The sequence below is a fragment of the Adiantum capillus-veneris genome, chromosome 2 (genome assembly GCF_014529385.1).
Source record: "Adiantum capillus-veneris isolate H3 chromosome 2, ASM1452938v2, whole genome shotgun sequence".
Lineage (NCBI taxonomy): Eukaryota > Viridiplantae > Streptophyta > Polypodiopsida > Polypodiales > Pteridaceae > Adiantum > Adiantum capillus-veneris.
The window spans coordinates 54,583,863-54,603,086 of NC_140932.1; positions in this window are offsets into that span (position 1 = coordinate 54,583,863).

Sequence of the window (19,224 nt, forward strand, 5' to 3'; positions counted from 1 at the left end):
TCTTGTTTCCAGTTATCTGACGCTTCAGATTTCCTATTTTCCATTATTGGCCGTGATACTTGAATTTTTTTTGTGTTATCCTGCTCTTGAAATCCACCCATTTCACTTTTTGCAGACTGCTGCAATTCTTGGATCTCAGTTTTCAAATTGGTACCCAAATTTTGATTAATATTCTAAACTTGACTTGCATACTGCTGCTGCAAAATAGCAGCCATTAACCCCATAATATGCTGAATCTCTTTCTCTTGGCTTGCTGACATAGCTGGTTCCGTCTATCCTGGTCAAATTCACGTCGGGTTCATCAAATTGTCGGAGTGTGCGCATCTCCAGGGTTGACGGGGAAAGCACCAAGACTCTGGTTGTAGATGGATAGTCAGTGTAGTCTCAAACCAAGGGAGACTAGTGTGGTTAGGGCCGATTTAGTCTTAGTAAGAAGATGTTGAGATGCTTATAGAGAAAGCATAAGAGAAAATCACAACTCGAAACACAAATAACATTGAAAAATAAGCTAAAAGTAGATATTGATACTTAATTGGTGCTCACAACTAGTAGATGCGTCCAATAATTTGATATTTGAAAACCTTGTTACAAATCGGTTGCATACGCCGACGTCGGTATGCCTGCTGATTTGCAAACCCAATTCAGAAATCCCAAACCCAATGGAAGAAATCTGTACTTGTCCGGCCAATCCCACCCTGTACAATTTTGCTACTCCTTAGTTCCCAAAATTTGCCCTTTTGACTCTAGCCGGTCAATTTTTACCTCTCTATGTCTTGCAAAACCCATCCCTTATGCAGTACTTGATCTCCATGGCTATGGCTGACTCCAAGACTTCAAATATCCTCTTGATAGGGCTGAAATCCCACTGAATGCCCTTTTATTCTATCTTGCCTTCTTTTTTTGTTCCAATCTCCTCCTCGCTTACCTTCGTCGAGATATAAGATCAAGAGGGAAAAATATTTGCTCTTTGATGAGAGCGAGAGTGAGCTCGAGAGAGAGACCGAGGCCAAGAGCTTCCACTTCCTTTCAATAATCCTCCCCCTTTGCTTCTTGCCCACCCCTTCCCGTTCTGTGATGCCTCTTCCTTCCTGTACTCCCCTTTCATGGAGACTTTCCTCGTTCTCCCTTCCGGAATTCGAGAGAGAAGGTTATAGCCTAACCTTTGTTGAAGCCGAGTGAGACAGTTAGCTCAAGAGAGAGTTAGCTCGAAAGAGAGAGGGATCCGAGAGATTGGAGCGGCCCATCCCTCCTTCCTCTCCCCACACTTTTCCCTTACCACCTCAAAGCCCTTCCTTCGCTTTAACACACTTCTTCTTCTGCTGCTTGAAGCCCCCTCCTCTTTAACACCCTCCTCGAAGCCCTAAAAAACTCCTTTTTAAACCTCCCTCCATGGCAGTCACGGCGCTGTGACTGACATGGCGTGAGAAGGGGTATGATGATGTGGCATTCTTGGGTTTGGAGCAGCACCAAATGCAGCGAGACTGGTCCCAGAAAGCGTCTCCATAGCCTGCTCTCCAAGTCTCGCCTCATGGCCACCACCATTGGAGTACCACACCGCGGTCGAGCGTGAGCTCTTCTTTCTTTGTCACCACTGTTGCTCGTTGCCCGCCATGTTAATTTGGCTTATAAAGATACATTTGGGCAGCATCACTACAACTCGGCTTGCATGCGGTAGCTCCATTTCTAGGCACCGAACCCCACATTTAGCATACATTCCATCATCCTCTTACTGGCATAAAGATGCTAATGTTGTTCATAAATTTGACAAAACCTTGAATATGTATGCAATTTGCATCTTTCACCCCATGCCTGCAAAGCCACACGACAACGAAAACTCGGTGTCCCAATGCTACCAAACGTAGCTACTAGCTCTCCCCCTTGCATCTCCCTTTTCTTGCCCATCTATGAACACTCAAGATGAACTTTTTTCTAAGAACCTAGAAATGTACACATGGGCGGTAAATGAGAGGTGAATTGACCATATTTGAATGCTTCAGCACTAAGTCTCTCTCTCTCTCTCTCTCTCTCTCTCTCTCTCTTCCCCCCCCCCCCCCCCCCATTAATGCCTGGGTCTACTCTTGCCCTTAACTGCATGGATTTACATTAGGCTGTCAATGCCTTGGTCTACACTTGCATATGGTATACAAACTCTCTGTCTCGCTCTCTCTCTCTCTCTCTCTCTCTCTCTCTCTCTCTCTCTCTCTCTCTCTCTCTCTCTCTCTCTCTCTCTCTCTCTCTCTCTCTCTCTCTCTCTCTCTTTCTTTGTGAACATGTAGAAATGCCTTCACGAAAGGGAAAGTTCCAACAGAAGCATTGGTGCATGTAAATTTGAAGAAAAGTTAAAATCTCTCAATTTTAGAAAATTGGGAGTCTTCTGATGGAACAAAACACCTGAACATAAAAAAACTTAATTGTTAGAGAGAAGCATAGAGTAAAACTTGGGCTAATTTACATAGATTTAATCCTGGGAAAGTTCATATTCTTAATAGAAGTACATTGCAATGCTTGATGCCCACACATTCAAAATGCAATGAGGCTTGCATGAGAGTTGGTGCCCTCATACAAGACTACCTCTTGACTAATTACAGCATCACGTGTATCTCGTTCTCCTTGTCGTGAAGCTAGTGGCAATAGTGCTTGACATGTTTGGCATGAGTCCACACTCTTGGTCCACCAACAATCTATTGTCCCTTTGATGCTTCTTCCTAAGCAAGCCCTTTTCTCTCAAGGGTTGAGGCCTTTGAACAACAATGAATATGGTGAATCCAAGCAAGTATAAATCTAGGCCTAGGTAGGCAAGACATAAACCTAGATAGGAGCAAACAAGTTCACATTTCAATACAAAATATATAAACCTAGGGATGAAGCTGCAAAAAGGTCACTACCTTGGATGCACAGTTAGGACACAAAGCCTCATTATGATAAACTCTCTCTCTCTCTCTCTCTCTCTCTCTCTCTCTCTCTCTCTCTCTCTCTCTCTCTCTCTCTCTCTCTCTCTCTCTCTCTCTCTCTCTCTCTCTTTGTGGGGATATGTACAAATGTCCTCATAAAAGGGAAAGTTAAAGCAAAAACACAAGTATCTGTAAACATGGGCAACATTGCATCTTATGGTTTCAAAACATTTACAATGTTTGTTGGAAGGACCAAAAAACTTTAAAAATCCCAATATTTAAATAAAAACACAGAGTGAAACTCGGGAAAGTTTAGAGTTTTTCACAAAAGTACAATGTGATGCCTTGATGCCCACACATTCTCAATGCTATGTCTAGTGGCCAAGGTCAATGTGAAAGCATGCTCTTCGTCCTCGTTAGCCACATGATGACACTGATGCAATGAGGAATTCATGAGAGTTGAAGTGCTCATACAAGACTACTCTTCGACCAATTAAAGCATCACGTGTAACTTGTGTCCCATGTCATGAAGTGAGTGGAAATATTGCTTGGCATGTTTGGCCGGACTCCACACTTTGATCCACCAAGACGGGCTTGGTGCAAGAATGATGGAAATACACTTGGTTTCTCTTTGAAAGCGCACTTGCTTTCGACCCCTTTGATGTTTCTTCCTAAGCTTGCCCGTTACTCTCAAGGGTTGAATAGGTACCATTGTGATTGTCGCATCATTTGCAACTCTCCATTGTCCATGCCCGAGTCAGGTAACTGTCACATGCCCTTGATTTTGTGAAATGCTTCCTCCCTTCTCTGGTAATTCGATTTCTTTGGGAGCCCTTTCAGCTGAAATATATGAATAAGATGATTGTACCAGCCCTATCAGTGGTTGTAGGTGTACCTCATCACAAGATGGGAGACGTTTCTCAATCTCATTTAACACGCTCTTCAAATCTTCAATGCATTGGTTGAGGATATGCGATGAAAGGGACCGTTGCATGACCATGTCATCGAGAGGCTCATTGGGCCCTTCAAGTATGGAGCCAATGTCCTCTTGTGTATTCTCCATCGCCATTTCCCTAGCCATGTAAATGATTGGGAGAATATGGCACAGATGAGGAAAGAAGTTTCCTAGTCGCATGCCATATAGGTGCTTGCACATGCTTGCCCAATCTACACAATCACAAATAAGAGGATCGCAACCTGACATGATACCAGATCTTGTGGCATGACATACTCAACACCTTGAAAAGGAAGGCCGCTTTTTCAATCACTTCAATGGTTGATGGGTCACTTACATATCTGCAAAGCATTTTTTCTCCACCTGACAAGCATTTCATTTGGCCTTTTTCATTCCCATACATGTTGTGTTTACCTGAGGCAACTACAAAGGAAAGGTAGTATAAAGACTCAACTACTCACTCTGTAAACCCATGCAAGGACATAAACCAAAGACACAATTACCCAGAATGCAATATAAAGATATAGATACCTTGGGGGCTCACGCTTGAGTAACCCCCTATATAACGTGCGATCACGGGATATTAAAAAAACCCCTCTTTTACCATGTCTATATGATTAAAATGACCCCTTATTTTAGGATTTTGTTTCCAAAACTGGATATAAAAACCTCTTATTTTAATGTATCTCTGGTAAATTGCCTAAAGTTTTTGCATTTTAAGACCCCTCTTTTACCATGTCTATATGATTAAAATGACCCCTTATTTTAGGATTTTTTTTCCAAAATTGAATATAAAAACCTCTTATTTTAATGTATCTCTGTTAAATTGCCTAAAGTTTTTGCATTTTAAAACCCCTCCATGATTACATAGTGCACCCCCCGAGACAGCTACTAAGAGTCTAAACCTAGGCAAGGAACTAAACCAAGGACACAATTACTCAAAATGCAACATAAAGACACATTTACTCAGAATGTAAACCCAGGCAAGTACAAAAAGAGGATACAATTGCTCAGATTGCAGTATAAAGACATTATCACTCCAAATGTAAACCCAGGCATTGGAAAAAGATAAACCGTGGCATAAAAAAAATAGAGGGGTATTATCAATCTCCTATTTTTGTTTGAAGAAAGCCACAACAGTACCACCCATCCACGTCCCTGTGATTGAATCGCCAGTAAGGGCATGCAACAAGTCCAGGGTTGATCGATTGATCCATGCACACCCAACAAGGTTTATTTTATGTAGTGCCAATGTCTCTCCACCATGTTCGTGTGGTGTCAACGTGCCCATGAGGGAAGAGCCGGGCAAACCTTGGCCAGAATTGATGCCAAGTGCATGTCTTTGCAGCCCATCCATTGCTAATGTCTTAGAATGTTATTATGCTCTTAGCATTCCCGAAGGAGTTCTCTATACTTTGAGTCAAAATCTTCCTCCATCGGGCATTGCATCATACTCTCCATTGGTCCAGGTGAACATGCCCCCCTTCCTGATGTAGATTCCGTTCTCGGAAGCTATTGAGTTGAAGCTCGTTCGTCGAGGTGGAAGAGCATTTGAAATGAATGTCCTTAGCCTTCTTCAGTCACTGCAAAATCAAACAACATTGGCACATTAATTGCATTCTCATAAGCGATTAAAAAGTGTATGCAGTTTTAAGCAGAAAAATTGATTGGTAATAGAATTTTAAACAATTTGTCAGCAATAAACATTGAATTTCAATATAATCAAATGCATAAACAAATGTAAAGGTAAAAAATTAAACAAGTCTGGGGTCACTAATTTAACGGTCGAAAGGCACTAGAGATCGACTATTAATACCATGGGTAAGATTCTTAATTTTCTCTGGTCAATTAAGTTGTTTAATCATGAGAGCCAAGTATTTCATGTTCGAGGGCTGACTAGAGGCTATACCTAGAAGACCTTGTAGTTAAGCTACGATAAAGGAATTTCTTATGAAATCATCGCCTGGTTGATTACCTTTTCTTTGACCCCCCAAAGTCTTTTCACAGTGATTCAATTTTGATGTGTGTGCTTATTTTGTATGCCTTGGGTTTTTTGCTTTTCATAGAAAAGCGCCCTCACTGGGAACCTCTAGGGCTCTAGTACCATAGGTGATACATGTGAATGAAGTACCCAATCAAGCTAAGATTTCTCTTCTAGCTTAAGATTTTACATTGTGGCACTTTGATTTTTTGTTTGTTCATTTTTAGCATTAAATTGTGTCTCTTTGGGGGGTCATATAACACTGATACACCTCCCCAGGCTCATCACACAAGTAAACTCCCTTTATAATACTTAAGCTAAAGGTCAATAGGGTCAAGCCCACTAGAAAGCCGTAGTACATTTCACACAATGCTGCCTAAATCGAATTAAGAACCTAAGTAACCATTGATTATTAGGAAGGCATTCCCCATGGTATTAAGAGAAGATCTGTAACACCTAACTTGGTCAAACTAGCTTAGTCGGACTGCTTGATTTTTAAACCTAGACAAGTGATTATGACAAAAAATCACATTGAATTTCATGTTTGATACTAAGCAAATGTGCTGGATATTATGCTACAAATCAAAATCAAAGCAGACAATCATAGATGCAAAAAGATAAGGGGCAATGCTAATGGACAAGAAACACCTGTTCGTGTTGATAGTCGCGCTTGATCTGAAGTGTGAACGAGAGAAAGATTCCATGAAGGTCCAAATCCTAACCACAGCAACACGTTCCTGTACACACGAGGAAACACAAAGAATACCTCTAGGAGGCACATTAGTGGGAAAAAGGAACTTTTTTAATCACTCAACTCTAAAATAGAAACACTCCTATCATACTAATTCTACCTACCCTCCATCACTCGAGTAAGATGAGGATCAAAGGTGTTTTATGACATAGGTTTCTGTTTCAATGTACCAGATGTGAATGTGTAGGTCTGAGTCAATGTTTTGAATTTTATTGTGCATACTCGTTTGCTAATTGCTCTTGCTTTTTATTTTTTTATTTTTTTTGTGAGTATAAGGCTTTATATATATACATTCCCTAAGATTGGTGATTGAGAGGTCAGGGAAACAAGGTTGAGAGGGGAGTGAGTGAATGATGACTGTCAGCAAACATTCCCCCCTTCCTTGGGTAGATCATATCGTTTGAAATGTGCTCGTCACCCTTTGAAACCAATTGTTGTAGTCGATAATAGGTGAGGATTTTTGCCAGTAGTTTTCTATTACCTTAGGTGCCTCATCGAGTTGCAAGGGTGGTAAGGTACTCTCCCAGGATCGAACTTGAAGTGGTTCATCAGGTGATTCTTGAACACTAGGAGGTGTGGATTCCTTTGTAGCTTTATGGAGGTCCACTATTGTAGGTCGACGATGTGGAGAAGCTTTTACCTCTATGGATGCATTACATGAGGAGCTAGAAGCATCATGGGACTCCCCCCTTGTTGAGCTAGGTGGAACAAATCGTTCTTTCTTTGGTACCCAAACTAGCTCTGGAGCGGGTGTGTAGCATTCTGTGATTTTTTTCTTTTCGCGATTGTCGATTTGTTTTGGAGCTACAGAAGTGGGTTCATATGGATTAGGTGACAGGTAAGAACACAATCTACGTTTTTCCACCCAAATTTCATCATTTCCTCGATAGTAGCCTTGGGCTTCCAATAATCGTTTAGGGATCCAACGCCACGTTTTCTTACTTTTCTTGGAGCGAGTGGTACGTTTCCTACAAGGCTTTTGTTTTTTAGCATCCACCATGGTCGCTAAAGAAGCTTTAGGGACCCACTTGTATGTTTCCTTTGTTATATTAGGATGAGTCTTGTCAGAAGCTATATGCATTGCTTGTAGCATATTAAGGGTATGGGCATTTCATCCCCCTCAAGTGTTACCCAGGTCGTCCCCCTATTCCCCCAAGTGTCTATGGTTGCTGCTAGGTGGACCCAATCCACATTGTCCGACTCAGTCATCCCAAGTAGTACATCCATATAAGGAGAACCTTCCCCAACATCAGTGTCCGCTTTACACGTGTAACAATATTGTAACGGGGCCGAGTGAACTGTGGTGTCAGATCTATGATCAATTATAAACCTGTTTTCTAGAGGATGTGCTCGACCAGTCACAAGATCCACTCGAATGACAGAATCTTGAAACTGCAGGTAGACATGGTTTTTAGACCAGTCATGCACCATTTTTGCTTCCCTCATGAAAGGACGTCCTAAGATCATCTCCGATGCCATAGTGTGTTTAGAGAAATCCATAACAATAAAGGTAATCCTTATTTTATGTCCAAAGACCTTGATCTTGAGATCTTCTAGCATCCCAATAGGTTTAACAATAGAACCATTTGCCATCTTCACTACTATGGTTGTGGTCGCAAGGTGAGGTCTTCCCATAGTTTCCCAGCAATTTTTAGTCACAATGCTAACCCCAGCGCCACCATCAAGGATTCCCTTCACAGTTAATCCCTTAGTAGTGATTGGTATAGTCGCATTAGATTCATCACCCTCAAAGTATTGTCCCAACTTATTAACAGGTATTTCTATAACAAGGTTCTCATCTAGGTGGGGTTGTGGATCTATGTATTCCTCCTCTATTGGCATCTGCCCAGCTCCATCCATCTGTGCAAATTGTGGTAGCCCAAACTTTAGTTCTCCATTGAGGAAGGCTCGAAGAGCTGAGACTAGCTTAGGGTCTTTATATAGTTTGGACATGATGGTGGTTCTAGCTTTTGAAGACATGAAATCCATCAATTTGGCAATGTTTAACGGCACCTTTTGGCCTTGAGTCCCTTGACGTGGGGAAGATGGGATCTCTATTTCTTCGATAGGATCAGGTAGTCCCTCTGTAAACATTCTTTCCATCAAGAAGTGAGTATGCCCACTTTCCCATGACTTTAAGTCACTTTCTTCTTGGATGACACTAGGTATGTCCAAGGGTCTATGGACTTGGTGAGGTTGTTGTTGCGTAGGGAACACGGTGTCTGTAATCTGGATCTTCCTAGGTGCTGATTCTAGATCCCTTTGGGTATCTTCTACCAAACTCCTTAATTGCTTGATTCGCTCAATCTCCTCTGTAGGGTTTGGGTAAGTTCCTATCTTCTTTTTGGATCCTGGCCATTGTGGCTCATGAAGATCTTCCTTGTTGGTTTCTATGTTAGTGGTCGTTTTGGTCTCCATGGTTTCACCTGAATCAGAATCTTCTTCAACGTCGTTCATATATACGGGGTCGTCACCAGTCCCTATGTTGGTCTTTGAACTGGGGTCTGACTTCGATGCTTTGTGTGATCTCTTTCTTCGTGTTTTCTTCTTTTTCTGAGATTGGGCAATTGATGCCGTGTCTCTTTCCTCAAGAATATAATTTTGTTTTTGGAGTATCGATCGTGTGAGTACGTTTACTGGTACCACGGGTGTACTTGGTGATGGCTCCTCGGTAACTTCAATCAAGTTTAATGGCGTGATCTTCGGTGCATTTGGATTATTTGGACATTGGGAAATCAAATGATCTATGCCACATCGATTACACATGAGTATCGGCATTGTAGACGTGCTCGCTTGATTGGTTTGCATTAGTGTGGCGTTCTTTTGTAGCCTAATAGGACACTTGGCTACACGATGATGGGGGCTTTTCACACCAAGCTCCCATACCCCTCTTCTCTCGTCCCCACCCCATGAAAACCCCCTCTTATGGAGGAAGTGATAAAAGGCATTGGAAAAAGTAAGAAAAAAATAAAGTATGATTATGTAAATATATAAGAAAGGTAAAATAGGCCACCTCATGCCTGCGGGGTAGCCCATCCCCACCTTGCCTCCTTTTTCTTCACTGTTGCCCCGCCGGGTGTCCCTTTTCCTCTCCTCCACTCAAAAGGTCAAACCCCTCTCTCTTCCCCTTGTCCTTTCTCCTTTCTCTCTCCCCTCAAGCTACCCCACCTCTCACCAATAATGCATTATAACTCACCAATAATGCACCCTAACTCACATGCAACTTACCCTATCTTCCAAAATAGTATACCCCACCCTCTCTTTCTCTCTCCTATCATATCCCATGACCCAAATACCCCCCTGTCTCTCTAAAGGGCGCCATGTCTCTTGTCTTGTAGCTAAATAACCTCCCCCACACTCACACACACTCAATTTCACTGAAAAAGGTGCCCACAGACCCATCCCCACCCAATGGTTACCTGATTTTTCTTGTGTTCACACACATCTGCACACAGATTCACCTCTGAACACACTCCCCTATCTCCCCTCTTGTAATTACTTTATTCTCCATGTCACCTCTCACTTTTTTTCATCAACCCATCTCTCTCTCTTAGTCTCTCTCTCATGAGACTGCTGTTCCGGCACATATACACACAGCCAGACAAGTGGGGCCCACAGTCACATGGCCTATGTAGATAATGATTTCTTCATTTTTAAATTCTAGAATTCCTCCCCCCTCCTCCCCTATATAAAGAGGGGTCACCATCACACTAAATACACACACACCATCACCAAAGAGTACACTATGCACTGTGTGTGCCTAGTGCACACACACACACCCACACCATCACCATCACGGCAATCACCATGCTCGTCTAGAGCATGACCTCTACACCCTTGGGCTATGGAAGATGAAGGGAAACTAAATGAAGGATGATGGCCATAACCCTCGTGCGAGTCTTCGCCATCAACTCCCACATATCCGCCATGTGCTCTACCACGCTCTCCCTTCTCATTCCCCTACCCTATGCTCCCCATTTCATCGCCTTATTCTCTAAATAAAGCTTGAGGTTTTGTGAGTATGTTTTCTTGCAATGTTTTGCCCATGTGAGGTGTGCGGAATCGCCACCTAGTCTTGTGTTTGGAGTGAGCTTGTGTATGTGTGAAGGGTGTGTGGATTCGCCATCCTTTTGTGGTGCCTAAGTACTAAGCCGCTATACCCCCTCCCTCACCCTCTCTCTCTCTCACTTGATCTCATTCCCTTTCCTCTTCATCATTACTCCCAAGCATCCATCTCTCTTGGATGAAAACTTTGTTATGGTGGTGTGTTGTTTGCCCCCTGTTTGCTTTACCATAACAGGATCGAGGCGCTCCATTCGGTCCCCGGTGTTTTAGAGGCCGTCAGGGTTCGGGGTTCGCTTTGCTCCCGTCAACGATGTGGCTTCCACACTCATAGCATTGAAGAGGTGGTCTCTTAGCAGTGTAGTTGATATTTTGGCCTCTTGCCGCAAGAGCAGCTACTTGATATACACGTTTGACTTGTCCCCAATAGTCCTCCATGTAGTATTGTGGACTTTCTTCAAGCACATCCATCCCATAGGCAATATTAGGATCTATATCTTCCTCAAAGCCTTCCAAACAAGCAATAGATGACTCACAATCCACTTGATTCACAGAAGTGATTCTCGGATGTGGTGGTTGCGGTCCTAGCACTGGAGGTGGTAAAGTTGTTGTTTGAACAACATTTTGGGCCCTAGGGACCATGTGTTGTGCTGTTTGTTCAAGAGGTGGAGCCGGCATCAATGCAGACACTCGAGGTGTGTCTGTCCATGCTAAGTTTGGTCTATTGGCCAACGCACGCTTAAATACTATGCAATCCTTAGCTTGATGAGCATACCTTCCACATGCATTGCAGTTCCCATTGAATTTTAGTCTAAAAGTAGGGCATTCATTGGTACTATGTGGTCCATAGCATACTGAGCACCATTGCTGCTCCCTTCTTGGATACATATGATTGTTTTGCAGAGCACGATTGTCTCTAAGACTCTCTTGAAAAGCCTTGGTGAGATTTGATAAAGTCATCTCAAATATCTTTGGCTCCTTAGCAATAGGCTTTAGGGTCATTGGCTGATGTCCTGATGCTTGCGAGCTAATAGATTTAGGCTCAACAGACACTCTTTCTCCTTGAATCATTAAATTATCCTCCAATTGGATCTCATTGGTGGTGACTACTTCCCAAGTGGTGATACCTCTAATGACTAGGCCATTGTAGATATCCTCATGTCGTAACCCCCTAATGAATCTATCAAGCAATTGGTTATTGTTGAAGCGCTCATTTGGATTACAACGAGAATTCAAATGCTTCAAGCGACTTATAAAGTCTCTCACCGACTCTCCTTCCTCTCGTTGGGCTTTCTGGAGCTGAGAGGCTACACCCCAAAGCACTCCCTCTCGTATATATTCTTTTAAGAACAGTCTCCTAAGAGTAGGGTAAATCGTTTTTTCTTCCACCCTTAGGGTTCTATACCAATCCCCAGCCTTTCCACTTAAGGTTAGGCTTAAAGCATTGCTCTTATGTAGGTCATTGTGTTCTCCTAGAGAATCGCATATTTGTTCAAACACTTCAATATGCTTTCTCACATCCCCGTCTCCACTAAATTTTTGTGTGAGCTTGGCTATTTGTACTGCCTTACTTCTAGGCTCTCTATCAGGCGTGTTATGCATATTCTCAACAATACATTGACCAATAGCTTGAGAAAATGTTTCCAAGTCACCTAAGTGAGCAGGCACCGTGGGTGAAGGCGCTCCAGAGACTACATGTGGAGTAGGTATTGGCATTGGGCTTGGCGCATAGGAAGCCCTTGGGTTCCATGTTGGGTACGATGTTGTGCCATGTGGTGGTCCATAGTTCATATGGGTGGCCCCAGGCATAGCAGACGTCGGATGTGACATGCTAATGCTAGCCGGTATAGTCCCTTGGAAATAAGAACTTGTGTATTGTGGTTGTGGAGCATAGGTAGTTGAAACAATGGGAGGGGTAGGGACTACATGAGTGTGAGCCGGTACACACTTGTAGGTACTGTTGCAGGCATTGAGCTACCATGTAGTGGTGCTTTACTAACAAATGAGGTCCATGGCGTGTTTCTTGGCATGCCCATCATTGGGGTAGGCATGGTAGCCGTGGTGTCATCAAGGGAAAGATGATCTAGACTTGGAAAAGTAAAGCTATCACTTGTGGGCTCGGATTGCATTGAGACCCCTAGCGAAACAACATATGGGGGATCGATGGGACTCACTGGGGGAGTCTCCATTTGTGATAGAGTGGGTTGTTTCCCTTTGCCCGTGTCTAAAAATCGCATAGGACCCGTTGAAGGTATGTTTATTCCTCGATTTTGCCTCTCGGACTCGATAATCCTATGGATGACATTGCAGATCATGTGTTGTTGTTCCTCTAGACTAGTGGCACTAGATGTGGATTGTACAACTTCTAACCAACCCACATGGTATGTGTAGCCCATGTATAGGTCGGTCACAGTATTCGTGGGAATTTTCATTGAGAAATACCCCGTCCAAACCTGGTGTACTAGAGAGTTGCCGTGAGGTGGATGCAATGTTGCTTTCCGTTTTTTGACTTTTAGTCACCGCTACCTTAGAGGCGACTTTGGAAGGTGGTAGCTCGGTAGGGCCCTCATTAAATGAGGTAGGTAGAATGTCCACGTGGACACTCTGAGGGAGTGTGGGGTCTACAGGAGATGTGAATGGTGATTCTACTTCCCCACCCCCTTCGTTTACTTCACTAGCTATAGGTTCAGAGCCCGTAGCTCTACTAAAAGTTTCCATCAAACGGCTAAAAACACTAGTTACAGGTTGTTGGGCCCAGCTAGGTACGGTTTCATTTGTTCCCCCGGGGCTTTGTGTAAGATGCTCTTCCATAATATCGTAGTCAGAGGAAGAGTCGCTAGCCGCTATATTTGGGTCTTGGGTTGCACTACCTTGGGTCCCCGCCGAGGGCGTAGACCCTAGAGTGGAAGGATAGTGAGTACCCCCGTAAATCGAAGCACTAGCTAGTTGTTCGGACTCTAGCACACGACCAGAGCGTAGATACATGTGCTTTGGGTGCCCTACAAGTGTCGACAAGTACCCTTGAAGGTTACTTGCTTTGTTTTGTGGGTGTTTTGCACCCCGTTTTCTACTTGATTTTTTCTTGTTTTTGATGTTTTTTAATGTTTGATTTTTTTTAATAAAAAAAAGTGTGTGATAGCTCAAAACGAGCGTATCACTTAGAGGGTCGCTGTGTGCTTTATAGCACAATTTTCGGGCATCTGACGTTCCGTTGTTCCTCAAGAAATCGATTTTTAGCTACGTGTGAAGCTACAATTCGTTTTTTTAAAAGGCGACTAAGGCTTAGGCCTAAGCGTGAGCTTGGGCTTGGGTCTGGGCTTGGGTCTGGGAGATATTCCCGATATCGGTTCTACCTTTAAAATTTTTATTATTTTTTAAATTTTAAAGGATAAGGTCGCCGCGGCCTGCGCGAGAGCACACACACACACACACACACACACTCTATCTACCTACTTCTAACTAATACACCTACTCTTACACACTAACACACTCTATTAACTCTCACTAATCTACTTCCTACTTACTGTACACAGAAAACTAACTACCTTAATACACAGAGAATAAACACAGAACCTTTGAAATCTCCATTAACAAAGAAAACTAACTACCTTAATACACAGAGAATAAACACAGTACCTTTGAAAACTCCATTAACAAAAAAAACACACACTATAACACCAAATCCCTCTTCTCAACACACACACACACTCCTTCCCTACCTTTCCTATAATTGAAATTGCACCATGGATCAGAAGCACAGAGTGCTACTCGAGCTTGGTGTATGGCGTTCCCCGGTAGCGGGGCCAAAAATATGCAGGTATGTCGCACGTGTCAATGCAAGGAACTTGCCGATACACTGTGTGCGAGCCACAAATGGCTCCAAGCACACAACAAGCCTAAACTAGTAGGCTCAAAGAAGGCGATGGTGTGTCACTCACCGCTCTACACTTGCTTCATGGAGGATTCCTCGCCGCGAAGAAGAAGGAGCCGCCACTTCGCCGTGCTCAACCACTTCGCCGCCGCCGTGCCTTCGTAATGCTCGATCGCCCACACACACACACACACACACACACACACACACACACACACACACACACACACACACACACACACTCTCTCTCTCTCTCTCACATACACACACACAAGGAGGTGAAGAAGAAGAAGATGGAGATGCTCGATCGCCCACACACACACTCTCTCTCTCTCTCTCTCACACACACACACACAAGGAGGTGAAGAAGAAGAAGATGGAGATGGAGATGGAGCAAGAGCACTCTTCTATTGCACAAATGAGAGAATGAGTGAATTTTAGGTTTAGTTGACTTTTATATGAGCTCGTCCCATTCACACTTGGGCGCCCATGCTTAGCCAACTAATCCCTTGAATGTTCCAGTTAGAGTGCGCCTCTCATCGGCGATCACTCTTACCCTTTTCCTATTGGACCGACAAGCCCGGTACCTGACTCTACCAAATAAATAATACAACGTCCGCCGTAGGTCACAACGTCCGTCGTAGGTGATAGGGTGTCCGTGATCCGTGAGGGTTAACATCGTGTGTAATGATGCTTGGATTCTTCCCCATTTTCTCAAGTCCAAGAGGCCCTGTTTGTCCAATGCTTTGAGAGAATCTATGGTCGGTCCTTGCCCTTTTTGTATGGAAGCAATCATCAACCTATATGCTTGTCTATTAAAGGCGAAATACTGATTAGATGTAGATGAAAAAGCATCTATACATGGTTTTTGAGCCATTTCAAAAAAATCTTGCATTTCGTGGCTATCACTAGAGTCTCCCCCATCCATCTCCTTATTAGAGGTGCTATAAATTTGATACATATCAAGAGGACCTTGTAGCCCAAGCATCTCCATTGACTAGTCTATCCTCTGTGGCTATTGCTCAATGGCTAGGAGTTCATTCAAACCCCAATGACAAGCTATCCCTTCCATTGTCGCCCTTATTCCCTATCTTGCTTGGGTTTAGAAAGACTTTTCCACCTCTGCCCAACTTTCCAATCATAAAGCCATGGCAAGAAGATCCTCCACCTTATTGATAGACCACCATTTCTCCCATTTTTGCAAATCACTACCCTAAATTTCTCGGGTTTAAGAAGTCTCTCTCTCAACTGTGGGTGGTTGTGGAGAGATGTTGGTTCTTCACGACGAATGCAGCTTGGAAATCTAGAGCAGAGACAGAGGCTCAAAAGTGGTGAGGTCTTTTAGAAGAGGAGGGGGAGAGAAGAGTTGCATCAACACAAGGCCATGGAGAGCTACAACATCACTTGCTCTATGCTATTTGGAAGAGGGGGAGAGAAGGCTTGCAAGAGCACACAAGCGCCATTGCTAAGCAGCATCGAGGTACAGAGGTGCGGATGCAGCTTACAATCTGAGACTTGGAAATGGCAGTCCCTCGAGGCTCTTCCGTGCATCCCTATGGAGCATGTGTGGAGAAACTTTGTAGTACCAAGGTGTAACTACCTCCGCAACCCACAATCATGTATTTTTGAAATTGCATGATGTGGCACCCAACCCGTCATCATCCTCCACTTTTTCCAGCCCCGCCGTCATCCCCCACTTTTTCCACGATGGCTTGCCGCATCACCCTGCCATGTCAACACTCTGCAGCCCCCGGATGTGCCCGGGTTTATGTCTTGCAGCAGGCAACCCCGCCCCCCACACCGCCATGCGATTTCCACGTGTCTGGCCAAGATGCCCTTGCTCTCCGTGCCCAACTTGCGCACCATGGATTCCATCAAATAGTCTTGTCACTATCACTAGGAAAATAGCCTTGAGGGTCATACTTACCGAGTGTCAATTTTTTTGTTATCGGAGAGTTGAATCGTTGGTACTAGCTGCTCTATTGGATGATTGGCGGAATTTGAAGGCTCAAGTCGCAATAAGTGGATAGTGTGGACCAACTCTTGCATGCATGGATCCCGTGCTTCCTAGAAACCCCACGTGACTAAAGGGCATGAGGTCTTCAATGAAGACCCCATCATGGAATCGACAACTAGCAGGGCACGCGAACATCTTGAGGACAATTGACGGCCAACAAAAAAGCGAGGTCATTTCCCTTCCTGTGATTTGAACACACGACATAGGCCATGTCATCGTGATGAGCTAACCACGCGGGCGCTTGCATTTTGTTGCCCTCAAGTTGAAAAGTAAATCCTATATGGTAAAATTCTACAGGAAAAAGTAAACTAGGAAAAAAGAGTACACAGACACGTCCATTTAAAATCAGATGGTCGAGCTTACCTCGCCTTTTGCACGCACACCCCCTTGCTATGGATCCCATGACAGGGTTTTCATTGAAGAACCTGTGTTATTTAATCATGAGGTAGCCCTTTACATCTTGTCGTTCTTTCTTGTGCGTAGCCTCCAAGGCCAATTGCTCTTTTTCGATAGGCTTCTTGGTCGTTTTGTGTAGGTAGCCCCCTAGCATCCAACTGTAGAATCATCTCCATCATAGAATTCATCATCGCCTCCACAAGAGAGAGTTTAGATCGAGAGATTGATGGGGAGGATCCTGCTCCAGGTTCGATGGTGGAGGTCCTTAGACGACTCCTACTGTCGTGATTCGTTTCTCCAAACTGAGGTTCAGTGCCTTCAAGCGACATATCCATGACACTGCGGGTGATGACCATACACTATTTCAATTGTTCATACACTCTTTTCTCACTTCCAATATTATTTCCTCCCAATGCACCCCTTGGTGGCCTTGCGGTCACACCAAGGTTGCACTTTCTCGCCCCACTATGATTGGTCCCATCGCAAGGACAAGTACCGTTGTTAACGAGACATATGAAAATATGGGGAGACTGAATATGGTGCTAGATGTTGATGGTATGGTGCTTGGTAATGGGTACTGTCTTTAAGGAGATGACTGGTCAAAGATGAAAGGACCTGTAGTGGATGTTATGTACTATGGATGCTAGACTAGAGCTAACGTTGATCCCAAGAGAAGCCGAGGAAAGGTCATTGGTTGAAGGTGCTGATGGATAAAGGTTGAAGTTAATGCAAACGCCAAGGCTGAAAATGATGGAGTTAATTGGAGACATAGAGTTAGCAAAAACGCTGGAGTTAATGCTTGCTAGCACCGCAAGCAAGGGTGACATACTACTAGGTTCTTGGTTCTTTTGTTTCTTTGCTTAAAATGACCATAGAAGGGATTCCTATGTAGCCCATGACTTCATGTTGAAGGTAGGTCACTTTCAATATTTCCACGGTGGAATCTTTAATGAGTTATTTTTAACTAACTCACTTAAAATGCTAAAAAATCCTCTAAAAATAAGTTGAAAAAGGCTCTAAAGAATCACTTAAAAAACCAATAGTTCCATACATGCACAACCTTCTCATATGAAAATCATCATAAATAATAAAATATTAACCATCCAATTTATGAGGATTGACCATTACTCCTTAATGCCTAGTCTTCTTTTATATTAGGATTACCTCTCAATATCAGCCCCATCATTTTATAATAAAACATTAACCATCCAATTTATGGCCACCTTTTGATGTAAGGCTGAAAGCAGGTATTGGTCGTACAAAATGCGGTGTCCTTCACACAAAAAACCTTTGGCGAGTCTGTTGTTGAAAAAAAATGAATTATTATGTAATCAAGTTTCTTTTATTTTATATGTTTTATATGTATACTCAAAAAGTGGTGGCCTTTTACTTTATGGCAACAAGAAAACTGAGATGAGGGGGGCGGGGGGGCAGGGAAGTGCAGGCAGCATGCAAAAACCCTACCCCCCCCCCCCCCTCTCTCTCTCTCTCTCTCTCTCTCTCTCTCTGCATGGCTCTTGCGCCCACTGATTGTATGCCAATGGAAACTACAATAGAAATAGTGTGCTCCTTGTCCTCGCATTGGTGCTAGCCATGGTCTGACCATCGAAATCCATAGCCACAGTAGTCTCTCTCTCTCTCTCTCTCTCTCTCTCTCTCTCTCTCTCTGGGCACGAGCTGCAGACAGTTCTGCACACGCCTATGGAGATACCGGTTTCAGAGAGCTTCCCGTATTTTGATGCCTACGAGCCAACAATTGAACACGAAATGGATACTAATCCAAGCATGAGCAATTCAACCCCTTCATATCACTCAAACCTTGCTTACATGAGAGATTACTGGGCTACAAAGAAGCGTCAACAACAAAGCAAGGAAAGGGTTCCCGAATCCCAACATTATTGGGAGAGCTTCAACATGCATGTCAAGGAAGAATATTTGCTTAGCAGTGGCCCCATGTTGGTGCAACCAAACATGAGGTCTTTTGGCTAGCGAGCAAAAGCAGCTCTTCTAGGAACTACTCCAACATAATACATTTTCAAAGATCCAGGTTGACGACGTTGAATCCGGTCTTGTGTCTAGCATCCGCAAAATACACTTACATAGCTCAAGGTCCCTCGTTCTGCAAACAAACATTTCATCAAGAAACCTCTTTGAGCATACTTTTAAATACTATAGGTGGCTCAACAATGAATCGATCTAAAATGGCAACACTATTAGGTGTTCATCATAGGAACATTGCAGCGGCAACTTCTTGACTACACATGCAAGATGAGGATGAAGTATTACCATTGTTTGCCTGT